Source organism: Equus caballus, chromosome 28 (genome assembly GCF_041296265.1).
Source record: "Equus caballus isolate H_3958 breed thoroughbred chromosome 28, TB-T2T, whole genome shotgun sequence".
NCBI classification, from domain to species: Eukaryota; Metazoa; Chordata; class Mammalia; order Perissodactyla; family Equidae; genus Equus; species Equus caballus.
The window spans coordinates 31,969,361-31,988,404 of record NC_091711.1 but is presented as its reverse complement, the minus strand read 5'-3'; the positions used below and the strand labels follow the sequence as shown (position 1 = coordinate 31,988,404).

The window sequence follows — 19,044 nt, the reverse complement described above, 5'->3', positions numbered from 1 at the left end:
ATCAAATACACTTGATATAAACTGTCAAACCAAAAGAATGTTCATGATATGGGATATTTTATTTATGACAATCTATATCGCAGCTTTGTGTTGACATTAGCTTTATGGCTTTTTAGAAATAAATTTTGAATTTTGAAAAACTCATATTTTGCTTTTAACAAGTAAAACATATATTAATATGCTGCAAAATCCACTTCATCAAACAGCATTTCATCAATCTGTAGGTTACCCATGGCACCAAACATTCTTCCATATCAGTATTGGACACAGAAATTCAAACACAGATAATTAAACCTGTTGCAACAAAATATGAACCAGAAGGTTATTTAATAAAAACAAGAACATTCCCTATAGCAATATTATCCAAGAGAACTTTCTCTGGTGATGGAAAAGTTCTGTATCTGCACGTGCAGCAAGTAGCTATTGAATTGGAATTGGCATAGTGTGATGCGTCCCATGTCCAAAGCATGAGCAATGATAGTCATGTACAAATCACACAATGGCATAACCAAAACTTTACCTGAATAGCCTACAAATTTTCCATTACTTTCTGTCTGGACCCCACATAGATAGAATAAATGCCAAGCTGATTTGGTCAGAATCATATACCTCTCTCTCGGTAATGCTTTTCAGATTTTCTAGTAGGCTTAAATTCTATTTCTTTTCTTTATTGCCACTTGGTAGCAGTATAAAAATTGCAAAAGCAACTCAAGTTCATTCATTGGATAAATGTTTTGCAAGCCTACTCTTGGCAAGATCCTGAAGATGCAGTACTAAACAAGACAGATGTGGTTCCTGCCTTCATGGAACTAAGATTCCAGCTGGGTGAGCCTTGTTGTACCATAAAGCTTCATCAGTGAGACAACAGCCTCATGAGAGCGTCACCCAGATAATCCAGAAATTAAGGTGCACAGAACTCCTTGGACATGTGTACCTAACTCTGGTACCTATGTGGGAGGAAACTAATCTAAACTGGAAAGTAAGAATCTATTTACAAAAGCTTTTTTCTCTCTTTTCCTACTTTCCAAGTGATGACCCCTTTCTGAGGGTGGATTTTACACCCCAACAGATTTCAACTTGGTGAACATATCACCTCACTTCCTTCTTTCTTTCCTTCCTTCCTTCCTTCCTTCCTTTCTTCCATCCATCCTTCTCTTCTTCCCTCCTCCCTTCTCTCTCCCTCCCTCTCTCTCTCTTTCTTTCTTTATTCATTCCTTTGTATAGATTGGCTTTACACTTTGTGAAGAAAGTTTCTAAAATTATCATGAACATATTCTTTGTATAACTTTTTGTTGATGGCTCTGCCATGCAGACTTAAAGAATTTGTTGCCCTGGCCTGGCCCACTGGTGCAGTGGTTAAGTGTGCATGTTCTGCTTTGGCGACCCGGGGTTCACCGGTTCGGATCCTGGGTGGGGACACGGCACTGCTTAGCATGCCATGCTGTGGTAGGCGTCCCACATATAAAGTAGAGAAAGATGGGCATGGATGTTAGCTGAGGGCTAGTCTTCCTCAGTGAAAAGAGGAGGATTGGCAGCAATTAGCTCAGGGCTAATCTTCCTCATAAATAAATAAATAAAAGAATTGTTGCCCAATAAATCAATCCCCTCAGCCTTTTAAAGTAAGTGAAGTCTTTCTCAGGGAAAAGAGGAGGATTGGCAGCAATTAGCTCAGGGCTAATCTTCCTCAATAAATAAATAAATACATAAATAAGTAAGTAAATAAAAGAATTTGTTGCCCAATAAATCAATCCCCTCAGCCTTTTAAAGCAAGTGAATAGGAAGTTAAGGCTTAGATCTAGTCAGACATTTACTGTTTATCACAGTGGATAATCTTAAATGATCACTTAGAGCATAGCCAATTGTGTACCTCAGATATACTAGCCAATTTGATGTGCTAGATCTATGCTTTGTAGGCAGAGAAGTTATAATTTATAGAACAATAAGATTTGGGGCTGGAAAGCATCTTAACATTTTTCTCATGGTGGATAATGGGTAATAATTGCAGGGCCAGGTAAGTAATACAAATGTGTGAAACGGACAGCACTTAAGACCCCAGAGGCTAAGCTGCTTGTATTCCTATCAAGCTAACTCTTAATTAATTTCACTGTCCGCTAAAATATTCTGTTGGCCAAACAAAATTAGGGCAGTTTCATCTATCAGGTGCTGCTAAAGACATAATATCTAAGACCTAAGATTTTTTTTAAAGCCTGTGAACATGTTTGAGACCTAAAAAAAAATGTGTTTTGGCTCCAAAACATAAAAAGAAAATATCAAAATTAAAATTAAGATTTAATCAGATGCCTATAGAATGTAACATATAAACCAATCAACTGCAATTCAATCATTTGGTTGCTAATTTCAATTATATTTAATGTGGAATGTGGAATATGGTTAATTTTAATATGTTTGATAGATTTGATAGGCCTACAAGCATAAGATTGCCTAGAGCCCTGAAAAAATAGAAATAGCAAACTTTTCTGGATGCCATGTTGAGTTGCCAAGTTGCCAGTTTGCAAGCCCTGAACTATGCGCTGGTTGTCCAGATCAGAAAGTTGTGTTCAGGGAGGTCATGTGAATTGGACAAGTTCCCACACTTAGGTGGAGGCATGTTCCTGACTAGAACTTTCATCTCTTGACTCTTGCATGAGGGCTTTTGCACCCAGTGTCATCTGCATCTAATTCATCAGGATACTTGTTAAAATGCATATTCATAAGCCATACCATAGCTCTACTGAATTAGAACTCCCAGGTTCAAACCCAGGAATGTGTATTTTGCCCTACCTAAAGCTCCTTGTCATTTTATCCTTTTCCAGTGACATATTTAGCTATTTAGCTAGTCATCTCTGGTTAGTTCATTGAGTCAATGTATTTCCAGTGAGTTGATGAGCTGGATTCAGTTGACCAGATGGCATAACGTGTATGTGATAAGTCTAAAAGTAGTTTCTTGTTTTTTAGCAACCCTAGAATGGATAAACAAGAATTTTTAGATTCTTTCCTCAACTGTGCCATTGGATCAAACATTTCAAAGCTCTCTTGGAAGAAGAACCTGGGACCTGTTGATCAAAATGCCAAGAAACAGCTCTGATGGAGGGGAACTAAGGACAGAGATGGAAAAGCTGACTCAGTAAAAGCTCAGGGATAACCGCTGCAGCCACCCAACCCTTTGGCCTCTCTACCTTTTTGACTTATTTCTTCTGAACACATTAGTTCAAAATGGTGGATGTACAGATGCATGGCATGTTCCAAATATGTGAGTGCCAGGCACTGTCCTAGGTGCTGAGGAATCCATGATGAGCAAATCAGACACAGTCCTTGTCTTAAATTTGCTTACTGTTGGCTCAGAAAAGAGCAAACAAGGATTTAATCTCAGCTCTGCCACTAACAAGCTGTGTCACCTTGGGTAAGTCACTTCACCTTTCTGACTTTCTGTTTTCTTATTTTGACCTTTAGTTCAGCAGAACCCCTATAGGAGCACCAATGGCTTTAGAAAGTGGTAGGCTACCATCTACATTGAGGTTTCATTGATGCTTGTGCCTCTATCCTCCTACCAGTCAATTCTTGTTTAATTCAGAGCTAGGCCGTGCCAGACCAGTGAGAAGGCTGTCTTCTCCACATGGCCCCACCCAGGGTCCCTTGGGTCCAATTACATCAACCCTTTCTCGAAATTCACTCACCAAATTAGCTGTTACGTGCTCTGGCCGTGTGAGTGGGTCACATCCATTACCTCACAGATGTGATGGCTCCAGAAAAGCCCCCAGGGAGCTGTGCAGCCCACTGCAACCTCCTTCAAGGGCTTTCAGAGGAGCAGGAGCAGATGCTTCCCCTCTGCAGTGCTACTGGTCCATAAAAAGAAAAAAATGATCCCAGAGTCAAAAGATTCACTTTCAAAAGAGCCCCAGGGCTAAAACAAACTGTGGTGACAGACTGGCGGGAAGAAGAAGCTAGAACGATATCCACAGAAAAACAGAGACATTTGTGGATATTAAGAGAAAATATGCATTCTTATGATCACCAGCCTAACCATGTCTGGCAAATTCTGATGGGGGCATTTTTGTAAACATTTAGGTTTAATCTGTGCTCCCTCATTACTAAATTAGTCCGGAGTACGCACTCTGGGTGACACATAGGAAGAATAGTAATACATCTCACTGTTGATTTAATTAATATATATTGAGCAGCTATTGTGTGCTTGGCATCATTATGGGCACTGGGGATACAACAATGAACGAAACAGTGCTTGCTCTCATGGTACACATTCTAGTTAGGCAAGACAGAAAATAAAAACAAACTAATTAAACAAAAAGATATATGTGATATGATTCACGTAATGACAAGTGCTATGAAGAAAAGGGAAGTAGGGAAGGGGATAGAGAACAAAGAGAGAAAGGACTGCTCTTTAAGTTGGGGGCAGGAAAGACTTCTTGACTGGGGTGACATTTGAGCAGAAACTTGAATGAAGGGAGGGGGTGATCTAGGCAGATACCTGAGGAAAAAACATTCCACACAAAAGAAAGAGCCTAACCAAGTATCTGACAGGGGCTGGCTGCTATGTATTTTACACACCTTATAAATATTTTCTCAATTAGTTCATAAAATATGAGACAGGTATTTTCACCGACATTTGAGAAAACTGAAGTTCAAAGAGTTTAAATGACGTGTCCAGGCCACACAGCAAGTTAAGTGGCAGAGCTGGAAGGTGGCTCTACCTCAGTGTTCTTCACTCTTACGCTTAGCTGTTCCTGGGGTTAGTCATTCCTAAGCTTCACTTGAATCTGATTCTCTGTTGCCCCATATAAAGCACACTCTCCCACCTTCCTAAGCTTCTACCAGCTCTGAGTTCTGGAATTTGACGCAAATTCCCTAGAGACAGAGTTTGGTATTATTGCCTGACTCCCATGAAAGGTTAGATGAAGAAGCCCCTGAGAAACCAGCTGAGGCATGTGCCCAAAGATGGCTGAGTCTAAAAACATCTGGAGGCATAGATGGAATTGTCCTCATCACGCCATGGGGAGGCCAGCCTCTCCCGGGCACTTACTTAGGTTGCTGACTCCATGTCTTTCTTTCTGGGGAGAATTGGGTATGGGAGGGTGTCAGTTACACCCGCCCTGACTAAGGAAATGTGCAGAATGGAAAGACAGCCATTACCCCAGGCTGGCCATTGCCTCCTTAGCAACAATAGCCATGTACACATTCACACACAAACACTGCACCAAAACAAGCAAAGGTCACTCTCTCTGGGCACTTCCAAGAATGATCTCAATTTTTCATAAAACAATGTTTATAAATTAGATGGAACCCCGGAGCAGTCCGGGAATAGAAATAACCATTTTATGAGGTTTCCTGCCATTACATTATTGCTTGTTTGCTTTGAATGAGCAAAATACAGTTTGCGGCCCACCCCTTGCAGAGCCAAGCAAAGACATTTTTACGACGGCTCCAGCCAAGCGAGCCTGAATGGGGAGATATCCTTGGTACTAGTAGGGGCTTCCATTCATGGCCTTTTGACTGGAAGCACCTAAAAGGCAGGGCTGTGCTCTATTCATCTTTGCATCCCAGCACCAAGCACAGTCCCAGCACAACATAAACATTTAAGAAATGATTTTAATTGTTGAATGAGTGAATATGTGACTGAATCAATGAATGAAAGCATGATTGAATAATCTGATTGCTGGGGCTGGTACTAAAGAATGTGAGATAACTGACAAGAATACAAACACTTTTGAGCCCTTGTTAGATGTCAGAGCTTTATAAGTGATGACATCAAAGAAGTGTCCCATGTTTTTCAACCTACTTCCTGCTCTTGCTGGCTTTTCCTCAGTCCCTCAAGGCCTCTGTGCTGCTTGCTACAGCCCCTGACCCAGGTTGCTCTGCATCCCTAACTCCAGAATTTACTTTGCATCTTTACCTATAAAAATTCCCATATCTCAGTCCCCCTGATGTAACTGGCTGGCATGAAGAAAAGCACTTGGTAAACTAAATGCCTTAGTTGAGTTCTCTCAGAAGCAGACCCTGAGGCAAGGATTCAAGTTCATGTGGGTTATTTGGGAAGAGAGGTTGGAAGGTAAGACAGCCAACAAAGGGTGTGTTAAGTGAGTTACCACTATGGGCAACTGGACCTTAGTCCCATGTGGAAACTCTGAAAAATAGTGTAGGAAATATACCACCTTATTCCAAGTTATCCCATCCAGGGGCAAGGGAACCGGGATATTTATGCACCATCTTGTCAATCATTGATTGCGGGGTGTTAACTCTCTGGCGCGTCAGGATTCCTTGCTCATGGGCGGATTGGCCTTTCTCAGTTTCAGAGAAAAGTTAGGCAAAGTAATGCTGATGCCTATGGTTGGAAGTAACTGGGGCAAACTGGAGAGGAACAGCTGGAGGAATGTGGGTGGGGCACTGACAACATTGACCGCCCTAACTCTTACAGGGTGAAATGGCTGTTCACATCTACCACAAATACCCTCCTAGAGGGATCTGACTTTCTAAAGAAGAGCTTGAACTGGATAATGCTCTAAGTCGAATGAATGCCTGTCATATTCAGTTCCGAAGATGAGAGAGGAAGTTGAGACTTGGTGGTGGTGGGAGGGGGCAAATGAATCTCAACTTAGACATGGCAGAAGCATGAGCTTTTCTTGAGATTCTGGGTGAGGTGAGCTCCACTTTCATAAAGAAGTGGTAATGTAACTGGTATTCTTTCCAGGAGAGAGGTTAACCAAAGACTGACTAACCTTTATCGAACCCATGCCTGTAAGCTGTACCTGGATGCCTTTCCGTTACCAGAGAAATCCTGTGACTTCTCAGAGGACCACATCTCTCAGCTGCAGGATGTATCTAGACTCTTAAAAGACAAACTTCCTTCCCCTTTTCCCCCTTGCTTGCTCACAAATATACAAGAGAAAATTTGTAGTTTCATGGAATTTTACCTACGTTAAAACTAGAAGGAATCTTAGAGACCATCTCTTCCAAACCTGTCATTCTACAGAGTGGACGCTGAGATCCAGAGTGGGGAAGTCACTTGCCCCAAATCACACAATGGTGAGTGGCAGGCTGGTTTTATCAGGCAGAGTTCAGCCAATAAAATAAAATCACTTTAGGTTTGTTAAGCAAAAAGAGATTTAATGTGGGGAAATAAATACTTACAAAACCATTGGAAAGGCTAAAAGGGCGAAAGTCAGGAGGATTGCACTAGCTTTTAAGCCACGGTTACAACAGTCCCAGAACTTCTGAAGCTGTCAAGAGCTTGGAAACCAGTTCTTTACGCAAGCCTGTGGCATGTAAATTTCAGAAGGCCACAACAAAATCTCTTGTGCACTGCGTCCCATGCTGCTCCTTCCAGAAGAAAATGATCTCTTTGATCTCTCCTCCACCTTCCACGTCTTATGCTGGTACATCTTGCTGGTAGACTGGAAATCATATTTAGACTAGAAATCATGTTTAGACACCCTGGAGGTAAAGGAGTCTGGGAAATGTAGTTCTCTGGCTTCTAGTCCTGAGATTAAGGAGAGAGGATAAAATGGGTAGAAATGAATGTAGATGGTCACAGATGAAACAAAACAGTACCTAGCACTGTGGTGAGCACCAGTTTGTAGGTACACTTGAGAACCTAGAGGGGGCATCTGCTTGGTGGTATACGCTTCTCCCAATGAACAAGAGGGAAAGAAGGTCGGGAAAGAGGGCCAGCACTGGCCAGACTTCTGTACCTGGTCCCACCCTTAGCAGCATATCTAGAGACCCTGACACAGGAGTAATTCCAATATCATCATTCAGTCCATCATGTTCATTGCCTTCATTTTGCTACCTCCCACACACGTCAGTCTACAACGCTGTATCACGGGTGTGCAGTAACAAACCTCAGGAGGAAACTGAGGGTTCTCAGGACCTGTGGTGGCTGCGAGTGGAAAAACTGGATATGGACATGCAGAAAACCTGCATTGGCAGAAGCTGCAGATGTTCACTAGGAACTCTCATTAGTACCTCACTGATGTATAGGCATTTGGAGTAACATGGCTTATTGATATCCATAGATTTGGGCTAACTCGGTTGGAGTTATGGCTCTTACATTGTTTTGATTCATGACTTTGGACAAGTTACCTCAGTTTCCTCATCTCTAGGGGGAATATTATTGGGCTACAATGTTCCAGTCCTAACATTCTACTATCTTGATATCAAAGCATCTTAATTGTAAGGTTGTAAAACTGTCCTGAACCCCAAAGTATGACAAAGTTTCACTCAAATCTGGAACTTTCTATCTTAAGTGGAAAAGTTCTGTCTAGACAGTTCCTTCCCAATCCTCTCTCCCTCAACCAGAATTAGGACTGACCCTTTGAGGCCAATAGGGTCACTATAGTGTTTGGATCACAAATGTGTAAATTATAGTACACAGCATAATCGAGAGTTCTCCATCAGAAACCACGCAAGACCCTGAAACCCGTTTTCAGAGCAATCCTTGCACCAGACTTTGAGAGAAGGCTTTTGGGATGACAAGATTTCCACTTTCTTTCAGGAATCCCATACCCTTCTGTTGTTCCCCTGTTTCAAACTCTTGTGGATGGAGGCATCTCATGTTCCTAGTTTCTTTCTCCCTAATCAAAGCTTATCAAGTGTCGCTCCTTCCTACGCTCTTGTCCTTTGTTCTGATATGAGAGTGGCGTTGTTGAGATAATCAAATCCCTGCCAGCTTACTATCGAACTAGTGTATTATCTCAACTAATTTGCAGAATATTTGAATCAATTTAAAATGTGGCATTTGTGGTGGGTTTATTACTATTACTATTATTGTTATTGTTACTAAATAATAAATTATTACTATGGATGATGATAATGATGATAGCACTTTATCTTTGTAGAGAGTTTTGTGGTCTTCAAATTGTTTTATTACTAATTTTCTAAGGAGGGAACTAAAACTCAGATCAGTTCAGAGATTTGTCCAAGATCATCCAACCAGTTAGTGGTAGAACTGGAAATAAAACCTAAGTCTCTTGGCTTCCAGTTGATGCTCTTTTCACTGCATATCTCACTGCTGGGAGGAAAACCCTACAAAAGTCTCAGAGCAAGGAGAACTGAGGAAGATGGATGAACCAAGCAAAAAGACTGATGCCATGGTGTGTCCCAGTGTGGCATTAGACAAACTTGCAGTCCTTGGCAGCAAAATACACATCCAAGAACAAGACCAAGTGGCTGGTTCACAGCATGGTCTGATTTCTGAGTTTTAGAGACAGTAAAACATTTATTTCTAAATAAATCAGTCTGTTTTTCTGCCTTAAGAAGCACGGCCAGGGCCCCCATCTTTGTGTAGGTTGGACCCTGCATAACCCTAGATGGTATCGTTTACCCGATAGGCGCTGTAGATTTATATAGGTATTGTCAAAACTTTCTGGAAGATGAATGTAAAATGTCTTGTTCTAACAAAATCAACACATGATGACAATTTTCTGAGAGATGGAAGTGAAGTGTCTTGAAGAGGTGAGCTCTTTTTTGTAATTCACTCAAAGCCAGATAGGTGAGCGAGTGTCAAGGACACAATCTAGGGTCCATATGGATGGAAGATATGCAATAGAAATTTGGCTTTTATTTATTTACTTATTGATTGATTCATGGTTCATTTATTCATGCATTATGCATTCATTTAAAAACCCGACTTTGGGGGATAGTCTGTACTACACATTGTGCCTGACCTTGGATGCTTAAGACTAAAATCTTGCTCTCTGAGACCTGTCTAATGGGAGAATCAGACAAGTAAATAAAATACCTTATATTAGCGTAGAGTTTCATGGGAACCCAAAGGCAGGAAATATAATCCAGCCTTGTATGGGATAAGACAAGCAGGGTAGGGAGAGTCAGCGAAAGTCATTTTTCTTCCTGAGAGGCATGAGGGTGTTCCAGGCTGAAGGAGCAGCATGCACAAAACCCTGAAAGTAACAGACTGTGTCCTCAGAACTTGATATGTATTTGCTCTTTTAAATCTCAGAACAACCTTATCTTGCAGGCACTATTATCATTCCCATTTAACAAATGAGGAAACAAAGGCATAAAGAGATTAGGTAACTTGTTCAAGGTTACACAGCTGTTAAAGAACAAACCTGGTATTTGAACCGGGAGAATACAGCTACCGAGTCACCTATTTCCTTCTCCCTGTCCAGAGAGCATGGTGCTTAGGAGAGCCCACTTTGGCCCATGAGTGTGAGGTAAGGGGAACCTTGGTGCCTGGGGGTGGTCTGATTCAGGGCTGGTTGTAAGAACACAAGCTACCTCTCTTCTTTAGCTCTAGCTGGCAACTCTACCTTTTCCTCTGGCTGGTCCTGGAATCTCCTGCCCAGTCCCCCAAGGGGCATATACCTAACAAATTGTGGGGACCCCAGGAAATTACTCATCTTTCCCATTCCATGTTTGTGCTGACTCCAGAGACATTTTCCAGAAGTCGCTTTGTCAAATTTTAAACTAAATTTCCATTCACTTGTTTTCTTGCTATGAGGCTCTTTTCCCTAAATATTGAGGGATGGGAAGGGTGACCCCAAAACTGAATTTCAGTTATTTGAGAGCTTGGGTTTAGACTGATTCCAGTTAATTGAGAGTTTACTCTATTGTGCTATTGTATTACGTAAATTCCAAAAAAGCTGGAAAGAATGCATACATTTCAAAAAATCTGCTACTTGCTCTCTCAGAACTTTTGGTCTATTTGGTCAAAGTCAAAATTTATTGTTGAGGGGTTATTAGAAAGAATTAAGTTAAAACTTAGCTGAAAAAAATAACCTATTCTGTACATGTTTTAAGTGTAATAGCCCATTAAAGTCACTATGCAAGTTTTTGCCACTGTTCATAGGGTTTGATCAAATGAGCAGAGAGCCCTTTTCTTGTTTTGGCTGTATCTTGGGTTCAACGATTATTTAACCATCAGATACAAATACTCAGCCACTGAAACACCAGATCATTGCACGCACAAGTTACAAAATATGCTTTCATGAGCACTAGAGTACTTCCACGCAAAACATAGCAAAAAGATCTTAATAAAAATGTCCTTTCTGAAAACCAGTTCAGTGTGGGTATTTTGCTATTGATCATGAGAGCAAAGCTCTATCTGTGGCCTTGGTTCATCAGCTGTGGGGGTGAGCTCCCTCGTTGGAGAGGCAGGCACTATTGGAGAGGCAGCAATATGGTGGAAAAGGCACTGGCCTGGGCATCACGGGGTGGGAAGGAGAACTTACTACTCACCCCAACTCTACCGTGATCTAACCCCGGATGAGTCCCTGTACTTTGGGAAGCTCAGTTTCTTATCTAAAATGGATCCGACTCTGTGATCTCTGTTTGCCCCATTCCTCAGTGAAACGAGACCAAAGCTTTCATACTGATATAGAAAGGCAGGCCTTGAGTAACCGTACACTTTATTTAATCAGGGCTCTTAAACTTTGTAAAGGACCAGGTTGTGGACATGTTAGGCTTTGCAGGCCATATTCTCTCTGTCACAACTGCTCACCTCTAATGTAGCAGGAAAGCAGCCATAGACAGTCCATAAGTGAATAAGTGTGGCTGTGTCCCCAAAACACTCTATTTACCAAAGCAGGCAACAGACAAGGGGCAGGATTTGGCCAGCAGACTCCAGTTTACAACCCCTGATTGAGGTGATGGCTGTAACAGAGAGTTGGGGGGTCAGCAGTGGGACCGAGCCTTGGCCTGTCTCAGAGACCTGATTGGGACAGGGGAGGCCACAGGAGTCTGCTCCCACCTTGCAAAGGCCACCAAAGCCACTCAGCCCATCCTACCTCCCCAGGGCTAGAGAACAGGCTTGAGTGCATTTCTCCCCCGGGGATGAAAGAGTTAAGGAGGCAGGGGCAGACACAATCGTTTCTTTCTAGGGAAACTATTCAGACTTGGGAATTTGCTCTGCCACACAGCTGGAACTCATTACTGCTGAAGTTTTTTAAGCTAAAAAGTTTTATTTAGGCCCCTGTGAAGGTTTTCTTAGGCCAAGAGTGAAAGCCTATGCTTACCCCACAGCTCTCCCGGCCAAGTGCCCCGGTCAGTCCCGCCCAGGGGCATCATTCTCCTGCCCTCCTTGCCCTCCAGCTGACCCTCCTGCCACCTTCCTGGTCCCTTCGGTCTTCCTTCTAGACTCTTTCATAAACTGTCAGTCCACGCAGATCCTCTCTGGCAAGCAGGGCTGGCCTGTTTCAGCAATATGGAAAATTGCATAACTGAACAATAGAAACATTCACCTTCTTGTAGGCTGGGATCCTAAAATGCTAATGTTTTAGGTGAACTCTAGAATCTCTCACCCAGAGCCTTGGGTACAAGCACAGAGGGTAGAGTTCACAGACCATCGAAGGTCGGTACAACATACCAATTGAAAATCAAGTAGGAAAAATAAACTCTTTTCCCTTCTTTCGGGTTGATTCCAACCAAGGAGGCAAAGGGGTGGTTTGTCTTGTGTGAATGAAGCAAAGGCAAACCTTAGATAACTAAACCCAATGTGAGCAATAGCCCTTAGTTAACTAGCACCTTCTTTCTTCTTTTCTTTACTTTTAGGCTAAAAATTAAGGATAAGGAAACAGCCGGCATCAGGGCTCAATAAATAGAACGTTTATAGTTAACCTCCTAGCATCATTGTTTCTGGGACTCCATCTACAGGACCAACTCAGTGACAGTTGGGTAGAATGGTAATACTTTAGGTTCAGAGTAACCCCCTTCAGGCTATAGGTTTAGAATCATAATTCAATTGCATCCCCCATCCTGTGCATCATCGAAGTGAGAGGGGATCCCCAGACTCCTAATAGAATTGTCCCTAAGACTTTGGACAGAGGGCTTCTCTGGTGAGCCCCCTAATTCATCAGAAAACTGCTAAAAGGAGCAGCCCTTTCTCCAAGCACTGTATTAAAGACCCACTAACTTTAGGCAACTGTGGACAATCCTGGTCAGGTCAATCGTCCTTTTGGAAGTTCTGTGGCAGGGCTGCATATGGCTGAAATAGAAATATGGTACTGAGGTTCGAGAGGCAAAGATTTGGGTCTGAACTCTCATGGAATAAATTCAGCATTCAGTATGCAAATTTGGAGTAAACCCACTAAAATATTCCAGAGTTAGGAAGGAGATAATAATAGCAGTTGTGTTAGTGACGACTCGTATTTGCTGAGTTCTTACAATGTGCCAGGCACCATGCTAAGCACTTTCCAGGCATTATGTGAGGCATATATAGCTGCTCCCATTTTACAGATGAGGAAACCGAGGCTCAGAGAGATGAACCACCTTGCTCAGTGACTCACAGTTACACGAAGCAGAACCAGGATACAAGCCAAGGGCTGGCTGGTTGCAAAGCTGATGCTCCTAATCTCCACGCTCTGGGCGGGCAGGAGAAAGGATGCCCGAATTAGAACTGGGACTCAGATTCTAGTCGAAGCTGTGCCACCCAGTAGCTGGGCAAACCCTTTCTCTTCCCTGGGCCTCAAAACGCACCCTTACAACAAGGGGCTGTCCCAGCAGATCTGAGAGTGGTGGTGGCCTGGGATTCTGTGTAAAAGGTCCAGCTCTTCCTCTTCATGTGCAGATGGAATGGACTTTTAGCTGTAACCACTGCAGGACTGCTGTCAGCTCAGGACTTCCTTGCCAGCCTTACTTTTCAGTTCCTGAGCACCCAGTACATCAGATACCCTTTGTCCCCAGTGCAGTTTCTTGAGCCATAAGCGCCAGGAATGGTCACCCTGCCACTGCCCACTTTGTGCTGTGCATCCTTCCAGGGCTGAACCCACAGGCTGTGTCTGTGAACACTCTCCTAGGAAGGGCCACGGCCCTACAGGGATACCAGGCAGGGCGGTGATTCAGACAAGAGCCAGGATAGAGATGTTGTGGTTGTTAATATACTTAAATACATCTGAGCAACGCTACAAGCTTTCTGCAGTATCCACTATGATCTAGCCACTCTCCTGGTGCCCCAGAACATTCTAGAATCCAGCCAATGAAGAGTTGATGCCTGGCTCAGTGATTTGATCCAGTCCACTGCTGACATCAGAACTCATGGGTATATGCTGCCATAGCAGTTGTTAAATATTTTGAATATCAACCCTGGCTCCAAGCATGGACAGAGCAAGTGGCACTCTGAGAAACCTTTCCAGGTACATCAGAAGAGCAACTTTCTCCAACCACTTTCTAATGCTTAAAATCAGACAGAACGATTCTTACTACAGTTAGAAAAGAGTCTCATAATTTATTCGTTTATTCCTCCATCAGTGCTATCTTCTGAATATTTGTGTCCTCCTGAAATTCATGTGTAGAAATCATAACCTCTGAGTTGATGGCTTTAGGAGGTGGGGTCTTTGGGACATAATTAGGACAAGAGGACAGAGCTCTCATGAATGGGGTTGGTGCACTTATCAAAGAGACCCCAGAAAGCTAGCTTGTCCCTTCCACCACGTGAGGACACAGTGAGAAGGTGCCATCTGTGAACCAGAAAGGCTTCACCAGACACCGAATCTGCTGGCACCTTGATCTTGGTCTTCCCAGCCTCTAGAACTGTAAGAAATATATTCTGTTGTTTATACATCACCCGATTTATGATATTTTGTTATAGCAGCCCAAACAGACTAAGACACTCAGATATCTGATGCACTCCTAAGATGTGCCAGGTACTGGATTACGTGCTGAAAACACATAGCTGGATACAAGGAGTTCAGAGAGAGAGAAAGAGAGAGACAGGAAGAGAGAGAAACAGGGAGAGAGAGAAAGATAGAGACAGAGTGAGAGAAGGACAGAGAGAGACAGAGAGAGAGAGAGACAAGGAGAGAGAGGAAGACAAAAAGAGAGAAGAGACAGAGACAGGGAGAGGGAAAAAGAGGGAGACAGAGACAGAGAGACAGAAAGAGAGAAATACATCGCATGTGATACAGCACGACAAGTGCTTGAGGAATGTACAAGATTCATTTATTTGACAATAGCTTAGCCCTAATAATGGAGCAGGCTGTGTTCTAGCTGCCAGGAAACTGCTATGAACAAGACGAGGTCCCTCCATGCCTGGAGCTTCCTTTCTCATGGGAAGAGACAGACAGTAAACATGAAACACGTATGTAAATACAGCAACCCTAGAGAGTCATGGGTGTCATGAAGAAATTAAAATAGGATTAGGGAATCACTGGGGGAGGGGCCTGGAAGTTCAGGCTGTTCAAGGAGGGCCGCTCTGAGGAGGGAATATTTAGAAGGCGGATTTGTAAAAAAGAGTCAGCCAGGAGATCTGGCGCAAGTCAGGGGAGCAGGGGACACTCGGCATGTCCCTAATGCTGCCAGAACCCAGTGGAGGAGCAAATCACTCTGCCCTGGGCTGGGTGCCTCCCAGCCTGCACAGGAGAGGTGGCATTTATCTGGGCTGTCTTGAAGGATGGATGAAGCTCACCAGGAAGAGGACGTGAGGGGGTTGGGGGCTTGGTGAAGGGCAGCAGGAGGGGTAAGCTTCTGGCAGAGGGAACAGAATTGAGCCAGGCACAGAAGCCCAGAAGGGTATTATCCCAGGGAGCAGTGTATGGGGTGGGGAGGACCCAACTCCTCCTTAGGAGGTTAATATTGGCTTAAATTCACACCAAAGGATAAATTACTGGTACCAGCTTAACTGTAAGCCCTTTTTGATAAAGGGGAGCATCTTGAGCATTTTATGGGGTTTGTGGGGGTAGGGGAGAAGGTAATGAGAAGGCTAGAGAAGAAAGGGGAGGCCAGAGGCGGCAGAACTAAGTGACCCTCTTCCCACACTGTCCTGTTGAGGCCCCACTGAGCCCATCTCAGGGTCCCTGCTGCAGGCCAGGCCACTCTGCACACAGCTGTGTCTCCTCTGGTGTCCTTGGAAGCTTGTGAGGGGACTCAACCCCATGGCCTGAGGCATTGAAGAGTTCCCGGTTCTTTCTTCTGGAAGGTTTCCTAGAAATCATCTTCAACTCTCCTTCCACAGAAGGGGGAACTGAAGTTCCGCGAGGTACACCACTTGCCGGAGATCCCACAGCCCAGCCCTGGGTCTCCCCTCAACACTCTCCCCTCACACCACCCCTAATACCCCTCCAAGCTGCTTATTATCCAAACTACATGTTCATTATGTAAAGCAGTAGTTCTTAATTACTTTTTCCTGCCAAAGCACACATGGTGAGTGTCACTTATGTTTTTGACAGATGCCCTGGAACGTGCCAAGATCAAGCACTGTGAGATAGACGGCATCCATTGTGGGATATGTATAATATATGTATAATTCATTGCTGAGACTCAGACTCCACCCCTGCCACACTCCAGAAAGCACATTGCTATGCAAATGAGTGAAAGAGAGGCTATTATAAAAGGGGCCAATTTTGAAAATTATTAATGTGCTTTTTCTTTGCATTCTAATTGCAGCATTCCTAATTTCTCCTCTCTGCAGATGGATATGCTAAGCCATGTACTGGGAAATGCAAGAGTAAAGCACATTGCTTTTCAAAATATTACCCCCATTTCACTCTCCTCTCTCCTTGGTAAAGTTTTGCATACCCATAAATAACCTTTGCTTACATCTAAGGGTCACCCTTTTCCAAGTTGATTGGGCTGAGCTTTCTATCTAAAATCTGTTTTTCTCTCCATCCTGCAAGCCCTCCAATCCAGCCAGCATGTTCCTGGCCTCCAATGCTAAACATTCTTTGACCTGGGAAGTGCCCTTGGGGAGAATTGTTCATTCCCCTCTTTTCCAACTTGGTTTCGTCTTGTTGCCCAGATGAAAAGGCCCACCCAGCATCAGCTACAGGATCATTTCACCTACCAGAAGTAGAAAAGACTCCAACACAAGTCTGTTGGCTCTCAACTCCATGTTTACCCCAAATGGGAACAGAAGGCAGCTTCAAAGAAATCTCAACTCAAGGCCACCTTCAGCCTGACCGCAGTGCCCTGTCCAGCCCACTTTGATGTGGTGATGCCTCAGGATGATATGGGGGGAAGTCTGTGACTTGGCACCTTCCCAAAGCCTCAAATACGGAGTTAGAGACAGGAAACTCCCTTCTTTGATCAGAGCTATCTCTACTTCCCTAGTATACTTTCCCTTCTCCAGGCCAAGGTGGGAGATGGGAATATCGAGACACATACTCTACGTGCTTTGCTTTCTATCTCTACGTCTCTTACTCTTGAGATCAGTGTCTGGGTGTATAGAGACAGGGACGTGACTTTTATTTTGCACCCTTTTACGTCATATTCTATTACTATGAATTGGCAAGCTCCTGTTACATACACAAGGAGTACGTTCACCAACCTACGGGAGAAGTCTTAGAGTTGGTCTTCCAGGAATGGCCCGTACTAAAAGGGAGACAGAGGGATAGAAGCCCTTCTGAACAAAAATCCCAATTTCACGCCTTTTTTCTTGCTTTGAAATCTTATTTTGAATAAACATTATCTTCACCTTTTTTTTGTTTTAAAGATTTTATCTTTTCCTTTTTCTCCCCAAAGCCCCCCGGTACATAGTTGTATATTCTTAGTTGTGGGTCCTTCTAGTTGTGGCATGTGGGACGCTGCCTCAGCGTGGTTTGATGAGCAGTGCCATGTCCCCGCCCAGGATTCGAACTGACGAAACACTGGGCCGCCTGCAGCGGAGCGCGCGAACTTAACCACTCGGCCATGGGGCCGGCCCCATTACCTTCACCTTTTAACTGTGTACTCCTTTGTGACAACCCCACTTCCTCAGCAAATGGATGACCAGGTCAATTACAGTGAAGGTCAAGTACATAGAAGGAAAAGAGAGTAATGCACATTAAGCTTTTTAATGTTATCATCTCTGTTTTGTTATGATAAAGATGATCTTGCATCTACCTTCAATAGTTTAGCTGTTATTAGTAACAAACCATTTGTTAACTGATAATGTCTACCAGTGTGACTGTTACGCCGGGGGAATGTGTTACAATAGTTTGTAGTCTAGCTGTGTAAAACCTCATAGTCTTCTCACTCATCACAAGATATGATGCAAAGTTTTCAAGAATAAATTGTGTCTATTAACTTTCTAACATGCATGAGGAGTTGGTGAGTGCCTGAATTTCTGATGCCTCTAAATCCTCTATGAGGATCAAATGAGCCATAGCTGCATTATTCAATTGCACTGGACACTGAAAGTACAGAAGACTGAGCTGAAAGGGTCACCAGTTCAGTCAATAATCTTAGTTTTTTTTGCTTCTCTCTGGTTATCATGCTCTGACTTGAGAGGGGAGCTTGAGAAAGAGTGGCAGCTTGGTTCTCCCAACTATGAATTTGATTGCTACACCTCCATTCAAGTGTCTGGGTTACTAAAGCAGACGTCCTATTCAAACAGGATTTCCCACCATGCCTTTGGGCAATCTGATGTTTAGAGCATAGATATGAACCTAGTAGCCATCTGACACTGTGCTGGAATTCTTCCCTTTTAGATGCAGGTAAAGAACACTACTGAGCAAGGTAAGGCCTATGAGAACTAGTTTTGCCAACAACTTCATTCTTAAATTACCTGAAATTTGGGTTATCTGTAGGAAATGGAAATTTCTTTTCAAGACCATCAAACTTGGGTTGGGTAATCTCTCTATTGACAGCTGATTACTTTGAACCACCAGGAAAGTGTACTCATTCACTCAAATGGATACAGTATTTTATTTCTGCAATGTTCAGAGACATGATCTATAATCTATAAGTGTATTTTTATTATCTATTCCTTTTCATAAATATTGGAATCATTCAATAAATAGTTTTTGAAAGCCAACTCTATGCCAGCACTGATTGCAGGCCAAAGATTCTCAAACATTTTGGTTTCAGGATCTCCTTACACTCTTAAAAATTACTGAGGACCCCAAAGAGCTTTTGTTTATGTGGGTTATATTTATCAGTATTTACCAACTTAGAAATTTAAAAAAATATTGATCAATTGGTTTTAAGTTAACAATAATAAATCCATTACATATTAGTATGGGCAATATTTATAAACATTATAAAATAGCTTTATTTTTCAAAATGAAAAAACTAGTGAGAAAAGTGACATTGTTTTACATTTTTGCAAATTTCTTTAGTATCTGGTTTCATCTGACAGCTGGATTCTCATACTCTGCATTCAAT

At 42.9% G+C, this 19,044-nt stretch overlaps 1 protein-coding gene and 1 long non-coding RNA gene across 2 annotated transcripts in view; one reads left to right on the top strand and one right to left on the bottom strand.

Moving 5' to 3' along the window:
- ASCL1 (achaete-scute family bHLH transcription factor 1) overlaps positions 1 to 19,044 on the bottom strand; it is a 158,092-nt gene that overhangs the window by 125,346 nt on the left and 13,702 nt on the right. The window lies entirely within an intron of this gene.
- Positions 688 to 8,827, top strand: LOC138921193 (uncharacterized). Its single transcript, XR_011433554.1, has 2 exons — positions 688 to 979; positions 2,956 to 8,827. It is a non-coding gene; the product is annotated as an uncharacterized lncRNA (long non-coding RNA).